This window comes from Corvus brachyrhynchos, unplaced genomic scaffold (assembly GCF_000691975.1).
Source record: "Corvus brachyrhynchos isolate BGI_N302 unplaced genomic scaffold, ASM69197v1 scaffold32, whole genome shotgun sequence".
NCBI classification, from domain to species: domain Eukaryota; kingdom Metazoa; phylum Chordata; class Aves; order Passeriformes; family Corvidae; genus Corvus; species Corvus brachyrhynchos.
The window spans coordinates 12,257,243-12,267,223 of NW_008237919.1; the positions used below are offsets into that span (position 1 = coordinate 12,257,243).

The 9,981-nt window shown below is 37.1% G+C and overlaps 1 protein-coding gene across 2 annotated transcripts in view; it reads left to right on the forward strand.

The window, feature by feature from the left end:
- Positions 1-356: 356 nt before the first annotated feature.
- TMEM19 (transmembrane protein 19) overlaps positions 357-9,981 on the forward strand; it is a 21,312-nt gene continuing 11,687 nt past the window's right edge. Inside the window, exons 1-2 of one of the 2 annotated variants that reach the window (XM_017733242.1) lie at positions 357-780; positions 7,092-7,136. The gene's annotated coding sequence lies outside the window, so the exon portion shown is untranslated. The remainder of the gene's footprint in view (positions 781-7,091; positions 7,137-9,981) is intronic. The other variant, XM_017733241.1, reaches the window with a different exon arrangement.

Consider the following 9,981-nt stretch of genomic DNA (forward strand, 5'->3'; position numbering starts at 1 on the left):
AAATGTTCACTTTTTAAAATTTATTTAGATTTCTTCTGACAAGATTCTGTTTGAATCCTAGTCATTCTCATTTCTGCATCCATATTATCAAATGTCAATGTCATCAAGAAAAAATAAATGTAGCAAGACTTGGCAACTGGGAGATAACATCCTGTTGGTATGGTGATGTTCTAGACTTCATAAAAATGAAGGATTTCATATACTGAAAAGCAGAGCACCAAGGTTTATGTTTGTTATGACAAAGGCATAAATAAGGCATAAATGCAGATTCCTTTCCCAGATTAAGAACGTGCTTCTTCCACCCCCCCACCCCCAGCTTGTCAAAACATTTTTTTTCAGAGATTAAAACAGTGGTGCTACCTTGGAGTGTTTAGTACAGTGTCTGGTGTTCTGGGACTTCAATACCAACTTCTGACACTGGGTGGATCTCTGAAGTCAGACGAAGAAGAAAATAAATCTTTAATTGACACTGTTTTGGCATGAGAAGAGTGGATTGGGCTCCACCCTGTTTGTTACCGTCTTGATTTCTCCATTTTTAATCTGCTTCAGGACAGAATGATTTCTTGTGGCATCACTTTACTGTTGTTGTCTGAAAGAATGGGAATAAATTATCATGGAAAAACAGCAGAATAGGCAGTGCAATATTCTTTCTGATGAGATACTTCAGTTGCTGGAAACATTGGGAATCTGCAATTCTTTGTCATAGGACTTCAACTCATCTTACTTTTTAAATACTTTTTTCTGCGCCAGTTCTGCTGAATCTGGACTGAAGAGAAAAAGGTAAGGGATATTTCTGCTTAACTTTTGTACACATGTAGCCACCTCTTTTAGGTAAAACTTTCCTTACATACTCTGTAGTTTTAGTTTTCCAGGCTGTTTCCACATTTCATACTTGATTACCCAGTTTCTAAACTGAAAAAGTCTTCAGTTCCTTAGCAGTGTTTGAAGTTGAATCTCTGGGTATTTGCCCTGGGAGAACCAGGACCAAAATTCTGTACTGCCAAAGTCAAAATATTGTATTTGCATGAGTAAATGTATGGATTTAATAAATATTCAATTATACAAAATACATTCTTTATTTAAAAGTAAATTTCCCAAAATCCAATTTATTGGTCACAGAGTACTTGCTGCTTTTGTCTATCTGCAAAATGCAGCCAAATCTATAGTGCACTTGGCAAGTGCATTATCCTCTAATATTTATCTCTTTGAGGAAATAATATTTATCTGGTTTAACAAAAAACTGAACATCTGCCCAGGTAAGACACAACATATAATTTTTCAGATACAACCTTACAAATACAAATTTACAATCTACAGTAAATCTAAGAATTATGAGGTTTAATTTATATTATAAACTTCATGATAATGCTGCAGTGTATGTAAGAAAAATAATTCTCTTCATAAACATGAGACACCACTGCTGTCTGTAGTAGTTTTTAATAAGCTACTACTAAAGTATAGGGTCTTCTGTGACACAAGACCAAATCAATACAAGGTTTCTACATTGTATGACATGTGGAAGGTCCCATTGAGCTGTGGATTTGAATTTGCATTTATCCCACAGCTGGATATTTCCCTCATGAACTTTCCTTACAACTTCTTTGGTAGTACTATGGGTAACCACTGAAGAATAATTTTATAATTTATTTTATTACAGGATCCAGAGACTCTGATTAGGGCTCAAGGCAACTTCTACAAATGTTCAATAAAACGTTTAATATAATGTTTCACAATGTATTAAAAAAAAAAGGCAGATCATCTGTTTTTGATTAATCAATCTGTTGTTGATTAAGTTTTTCATGTGATCTGGAACAAGGCATTGACCAATATTACTTCCTTTCCTTAAACTTTGCCCATTTGTGAAGTTTTTTTAACTTCTTATGATTAACTGCTATAGAAACACAAATTACTTGCTAATTCAGAAAGACACAATATCCTCAATATTTATGCTGTGTCTTCATAGTTGATGCTTGTGCCTCTCATCTGTATATAACACCCAGCCATGGGTAACACTAATAGTGCCTTTATTCAGTTTAAAATTCGTATTAATTTTGATGCTTCACTTTCAACTATTCCATGCTTTCAATAACATAAAAAGATGAAATCAAGTTGAAGGTGATTTAAGAGGCATTTTACATGCTTTAGTAGATTTTATATAATGGATTATAAATTTAATCTAATAAATATAACTGCAGAACAGAGGTGTGACAACTATTTTTCTATACTTTCTATACTTCTATACTTCTAGTCAGAACTGAATTAAGTACACATGCACTAACCTCTATTGTGCTTCCAGTCTTAATCAACTGAAACAATCATAAATGAGGACTACAGTCAAAAGTGGACAAAGTGAAGTGATGGTTACTGTATTTTTTCTATCAGGATTCATCATATGGTTTTATTCATCCATTTGATGGTGTTGATATCATCTCTCTTGAGTTTTTGGGTCAGTCTTCACATAGTATCACCACATCTTCCCTGACTTGCATGGCATTGCAGCATTGTACAGCCTCAAAGGGTTCATGCCAGAGTCCATGAAGTCTGCTTTTTTTACTAAAACACCCCACCCTCTTCACATGGAAAAGGCAGAGAACTGGAGTCACTGTAGCTTAGAGCAACTGAAAACAATGTTGGCAAAAGGCAATGGGGAAGATACAAACTCATATCCGGACTGGAGATGTGACAGATGAAACACTATCACCCATTGATTACACTGGCAGAGTTTACCCTTCAAGCAGCCATTGTGTAGTTTAGTGCCCTTTTATTTCAGATCCAGATAAAGACATGACGAGCAACTTCTTGAAAAGTCTCAGTCCAAAACTATTTACATAGACACAGCATTTTGGTACTCAAGCCACTGTTCAAAGAAAGCATAATTTACCATCCTATTAAGGAGATTATTTTTGCAATGAGCCACACATTTCCATTTCTCTTCATCTTCCAGTGACTCACAGAGTGGTCTACATTTTGAACCTCTACAACGAAACATAAATTCACAAATAGTTGGACTTGATAGCCTGTTAATGTGGATTCTCTATTAGGAATAAATGTTTAGGAATATTACAAATTTTTTTTCCTTTTGCTAAGTGCTACTGAGCTAATATCAAAACATGCCTGTTGTGACTGATTTTGTTTGGTTTTGTTTGTTTGTTTGTTTGTTTGTTTTGTTGGAAAGCTTCTGAAGTCAGTACAGAATGTGAACAAAACTCTTGTAACAGGGACATCCCCTAGAAAAGCCATTAGTCTGCTGGTTGGAATAGTTTAAAATAGTAAATCAAATTTCCATCCTTGTTCTGCTTAGTTCTGACAAGTAAAGACTGGTAAACATTGGTCTTCTACATGCCCAGCGATTCTCAAGTCATGGATAAAACTGTCATGTCTGCAGTCAGATGTCTTTTTGAGCTCATTACATTTGATCTTGCTAACAAGAAGACCAAAAAAATTAAAAAATTCTTGGCAAGCCTGTAAGAATACAGGCCAGGTCACTGGAGGTGATATTTTTTTATTAAGATTTTATTCCATATCTAGATTTAGCTTTGGTTGACCCCCTCACCTCCCAATATCTCTTACAAATTATTTTAAGCACAATGAAAGTTAGTAATCTTAAATCTTCAGCAGTATTTACCAGGATTGTATGCTAAACACCCTAAAGGTAAATGTGACAGAGTTCTTGAGCTGAAGATCTGTCCTGGTTTAGGCTGGGATAATTTTTTTCTTGGTAGCTGGTACATTGCTGTGTTTTGGATTCGGTATGAGAATAATGTTGATAACACCCTGGTGTTTTGGTTGTCGCTAAGTTGTGTTTATCCAAGGACTTTCTTGGTCTCATGCTCTGCCAGTGAGGAGGTACACAACCAAAAAAAAAAACAACCCAAAAAAACCCCAGCCCCAAAACAACTGTGAGTGAACATAGCTTGGACAGCTTATCTGAACTGGCAAAAGGGATATTGCACACCATGGACCATCATGCCCTGTTGTATAAGCTAAGGGAGTTACCTGTACTGGGGGCTAATTGGGGTTCGGGGATGGTGTCTGGCATCGGTCAGCAGATGGTGAGCAATTGCTTTGTGCATCACTTGTTTTTCCTTTTTATTGACATTATTATTACTTACTATTTTTTTTTAACTTTATTTCAATTATTAAACTGTTCTCATCTCAACCTACAAGTTTTGCTTTTGATTTTCCTCCTCATTCCACCAGGGTGGGGAGGAGGTAAGTGAGCGACTACAGAGTTCTTAGTTGCCATCTGGGTTTAAACCCCAACAAGATCCTAAAATCTAATTATGATCAGTGTGGGAAAAATATATATGTGCATAGTTCCATCACTGCTTCTCAGTCTACTTAAACAAGTTGAAGTGCTGATTTGCATCATTGTGTATGATAAGCTACACCTACTTGCTGTGCAGATGTGGAGGACATGAGTTTTCACAGGATAAAAATGTAACTTAATGATTCTGAATCACTTAAATGTTTTCTCAATCTTAAAGCCAGCCAATCCTGTTCCTTGCATAGCTGTAATTCTGTCAGCATAGACTATGCTTTACATCATACAGCAGAGATGCAGCTCTGATGTCAGTCAGTGGTAGTCTACCAAGCAGATCCTTGAAGAGATCCCTCTCCTCTCCTGAAGTCCAGGGCAGTGAGCTTGCTCTGCACTGTCCTCACTGCCCTAAGTATCTTGAAAGCTACCATTCTATGGTCACTTGCAGCCAAAGCTGCCCTTCAGCTTCATGTGCCTCAGCAGCCCCTCCCTGTTGGTGAGACCAAGGCCCAGCAAAGCATCTCTTCTTGTTGGCTTCCGTGTCACTTGGAGAAGGAAGTTATCATCAACACACTTCAGCAACCTCCTGTATTGCTTATGCTCTGCTGTGTTGCCCTTCCAATAGATATTGTTATGGTTGAAGTCCCTTGTGAAGGTGAGGGCTTGTGAACGTGAGGGTGCTCCTACCTGTCTCTGAAGAGATGCATCCTTCTGATATGTCTGAGAGTCTGTATCCTTCCATTCTAACACTCCAGTCATAGGAGCCATCCCACCATGTCTCCATGATTCCAGTAAGACTGTAGCCCTGCAGGCATGTGCACATCTCTCACTCCTGTTGTTTATTCCCCATGCTGTGTGCATTTGCATAGAGCCATTTAAGTGGGACCCCCCCGATGAAGCCAACTCACTGGCTGGAGTAGCTGGAATTCCTTTGTGCTGCTCTTCAGGTGCTCTCCTGCTAACTTCTTGTTGCCTAAAAGCGGAAGAAAAACAATATTAGAATGGCTAACATAAAGAGCAGTCTTTTAATGAAAGCTTTCAGGTGCACAGATTATCCCTATGTCCACACGCAGCATTAAATTTTCACAATTTTTATAAGTTCAACTAATTAGTACATCCAATAGGAGACTGGTTGCCCTGGTAACCCACCCTTGGACCTGGCCTGCTGGAGTGTCTCCAAGGGGTTCCTAGCGCTGTATCTTGTTATGTCTCCCAGGCACTGGTGCAAAGCAAGATGTCCTTGTTAGAAGTTCTTTTCCTTGAAAATAAGACCAAACAGCATTTCAAGAATGTGACATAATATGTAAGAAAGGATAACTACTGTTCTAAAGTGTAAGAAAGTGCTAGAAACTATACAGCTATATATTAAAAATCCACAAAGCTACAAATATATAAAGAAGCTAAAAATATTTAGGCATCACTATGATCCTTCCTCCAGATTCTGGGCATCTCTTGCGGCGGCACTGGCATCAAACCAGTGGGACTGGGATGGAAGGAAGTTCTTCTCCCCTGGCAGCATGTTTAAAGCCTCTTTACCATCTTGGCAAGTCTATGACTGAAGATGGTCATTTCTTGCACATAGTCCTCTTAGATCTTTACCTGCCTTACTTACTGTTACCCTTCCCCATTACTGAATTACCCACTGCTGAAACCTTTATTTTTTCATTACCTTGTTTTTGCACTCTAGTTTAATTCTTTAAGTTTCTCCTCTGTAAAATGCAAATATACTAGAGATATCACAATCCTGAACACATGCTACTTTCAACATGTTGGTTCTTTCCTGAATTACTTGATAAAGCAGAAAAACACAGCATAAACACACAGGAAAAAGGTGGGTAATTTGTAATAAATGACTAGAAAAAGGACACTATGAATAAATTTAATTGGTGTCATTGTCCTTGGATAAACTCATTTAACACAAAGCTAAAGCCTATCCACACATATTTAATACATTTAATACTTAAAGCTTCATTCTAGGTTCTGCTATTTTTTGGTAAGCCATTTGGATATTTATTCTTCATTTGCTGCTTTATAGTTCACAATCAAAATCCTGGTATATATAGTTTTGCTATAGTGTTAAGCACTGACATTTTTAACTGCTTCAAAAACGTTAAGAATTCGTCTCTAAAGCAAATCCTTTGGTATGAAATCTACTGTTTGCAATACTGTTTGGTATTTCCACAGGCAACTACTAATTATGAATGCTCTACTTAAGATAAATATTTATCTGCAGTGTTACTTTTCCCTTCCTGCAGTATAACTTTTTCCTGTCTGTTTTCTGTAACTAAAGACATTATCAGCATAAAATTTTACAGTCTTACTATGCTGTCTTTTCTAAGAGTGTGAATATTATTCAAGGCCCTTGTGACCAGCTATACTTAATACAATGTTAACAATGTTTACAAGTTTTTAATTTCATGTATTGACAGTATTTTGTCTTCAATCAGTTTTTGGTTATTGAGAAAACAACATTAACAATGGAGAATAGAAGATGTTTAAATTAGTATTTAACTTTCAAGCTGTATTATTCATAATGCATGCTATCAAGCATAAATATGAATAATGTTTTAAGCAGTGAAGAGAAATGGAAAGTTCTATCTCAGAGATACAAAAAAATAAGGCAGAAACTCTACTTCTAAAATCTTGTTGAAAATTTAGAAATGTTATGCTGTATTATGGCAAATCTACTAAATTCCTAGGAAAAGAATGAATGTAAAAGAATTATTAGCAAGCTATGTACAATAGCAGTTATTATCTTCTTTCTGTTGTGCTGCTTTTAATCATCTCACATTCCTGCCTCTTATTAAATCATACTTATTTTTACTTCTAGACTCTGCACTGGCTGTGCTTTGCATCCTACACATTTAGGTAAAAGGTAAGAAGAAACTCTTCTAAATATTGGGTAGTTTATAATTCTAACTTTTTTAAATTTAGACTTCTCAGATTTTTCTTTTTCTAAGTATGAATTTGGATGGAAAGTGTGAGGAAAACCTTTCAGGTCTATTTGTCATAAGCAACTGTTACTTGCTGTTTTTTTAATTCTCAAGCTTATCACTACTATTAGGTGTGAATAAGGAAAGGGGGGGTGTTATAAGTAAAAATTGATTGTGAAATGAATGTTTTGCATGTATTAAATATACATACTACTTTTGTGATGGATTCAGGATTAATTAATTAATTCTGAATTCACAATATTGTAAGCATCCAGATGGCAATTTAAGTTTTTTAAAAACACAGCTTTTAGTAATTTAAAGTGGTGTTGGTATTGTTGTTGGTGGTGTTGTTATTATGATTATTATTATCATTACTAGAGGGCCTAGTGAAAATAGGGCAACATCTAGAACAGAGGAGTTTAAACACAATATATGGGCCAATTACAGAACTGTTGTAGACATTACTTTCAAAACTGTAACTACTTCTTTCAGCTTCCAAATGTAGAAAGAAGTCTAATTTTGTGTTCCTTTCTTTCTTGTTTTCTAATCTACTTGTAACATTTAATGTGTACCAAGCTACTGCAGGAAATTTGTTGGCAATCAGAAACTTTGGAAGAGGGATGTATGAAACCACATTTAACAAAACACTCAGAGCTGAAAAGGGAGTCAAAGACAACATTATTTATGCACTGGTTGTTAAGACATTTCCTGACCAGAACCACCTTTGTCACACCAGGGGTGGAAAGCTTTGCTCCCCTTTTTCTGTTCTTGTTCAGGTAAACTCCAGCAGCAGCAGCAGCACCTTTGGCTTCAAGCCAAGATGCAAGGTCTGTAGATAAACCAGTGCAATAGTCTGGTATGTCCCTAAATCAGCACCAAGTGCTACTTCACATGGGTATGGGATCTTTGAAGGAAGCTGAAGAGTCCTTTAGAGCTTCACAAACCTGCCCCCTCTTCACACCAGCTTATGTGTTACCATTAATCACAATCCCACAGTTTTACAGAACCACAGATAACAGCCAGGGCTCTAGGATTCCTGCAGGAACGTTTGTTTCTCCACCAGAAATTCCAGTATCAGTCTGTTACAGTTTAGAAAACAAAAAGTAAGCAATAAATTAACTAAAACAATTTATTACAGTTAAGGATGTATTTGAATGAGTAAGTTTATGGGAGTTGGTTATACCAGAACAAGCAGCTGCTTGTTCAGCCTCCAGTTTAAGTAGAGTTGATCTTGTTCTGGTTGAAAATCTCAGGTGCTTAGATTTTGGCAGAAGAACCTAAGCAATGTCATGTCAGTGTTATACTTGAAAGTTATACTTGAAAGGTGTCTTGTTCTTACAAAGCAGCCCAGCTACGGAGTCCCTGATTCTTAGATCTCAAATTCAGACCTCAGATGGAGGTTTAATAAAAATTTGGGAGGTAAGAAGGAAGACTAATATACCAAAATCAGTACTCCTACATTAGTATTACTGTTTTAGGTATCTCTAGTTGAGACTAATTTTGGGTGTTACCAGTATTTGTTACCAATAAATATTGCAGAAAATAAGATAAAGCTTTGACTAAGGCACCTTTTCCAAATTTTGTCTCTAATTGCCTGGAGAAAATACATTGTAAACACCCAAGTATTAATTTAAGCCTCTGGAATAGGCCTACTTTCTTCAGCTGAAAACAGGAATCTGTAAATCTTTGCAGAGTAAGTTTCTTAGCTTAGGCAACATCTGAAGAAGTAGCTCTGAGTGATAACTGAGTACTGCTTTCACAACAACACAAAAATATATCCAAGTTTCTGAGTGAAAAGAATGATGTTGGACATGTGGACTGTGTTCACACCCTGATAGAAACCTACTCCAGATGCTGAATGAAAAATAATTGAACATCCCTCAAAAATAAATGGGTATGACAAGCTGGAAATAATCTTAAACTCAGTAAGGAAATTATCATCTCTTAAATTAAGATTGCTCACTTGACTTTTCTAGCTTTAAAACTACTTCTATCATAGTAGTTGATCAAAGATCTTTTACTGTTCTTTTTTGTATTACTCTGCCTCTCACTGAATACTTAAATAAATACTCTGTTCTGCTGCTGCTGCTACAAGTCCATGAGAAGAAAGCACCTGAGGTTATTGGTGTTCATGAGGTGATTCATCTGTACAACTTGAAAGTTTTGGTCTACGCTCCACTGAACAAATGCTGAATACATAAACACTACTTCAGCATTATCTCCTGGGATGCCTGAAGTCTTATTTATTTCATTTACTTCTTTATTTTGAGGCTGTTGCCTCAAAACGATAGGTTTTTGAAAAGTTGTGAAATTTCACCTTTCTGTGCTTTGTTGACAAAACCTCTAATGTGTGGAAGTGAGACCTATGGAGTCCTTCCTGTAAGCTAGAGTTAGCTTATTTACAACTCAAATGTTTTGGGAGTAATTCTGACGTGCCCCAAGAAAAGCTACCAGGCAGGTTTGGCATGTTTTCATCCCAAGTCAACCTTAGTAAACGTTTCAAGTCTCTTTCTTCTGCTGTTAATGAATTTCGAAGTGCTCCGACAAGTTTCAAAACTCATCCAGGTACTCATTGGTCTCACTAATTATCCACAGACTTCATGCCTTTCACAGGCGTGTCGTTCCTGTTTTATTTCGCAAACTGGAGCTACACGGTCTGTCGGAGGGACGCTGCCCGGCAGCAGCCCCGGGGAGAGCAGGGCTCCTCACTGACAAGCACGTGCTGCGGCTCGGCCCCTCCGCCGCGGCGCAGGCGGGCCCGCGCGGCTGCCGGCCGAGCATGCGCGG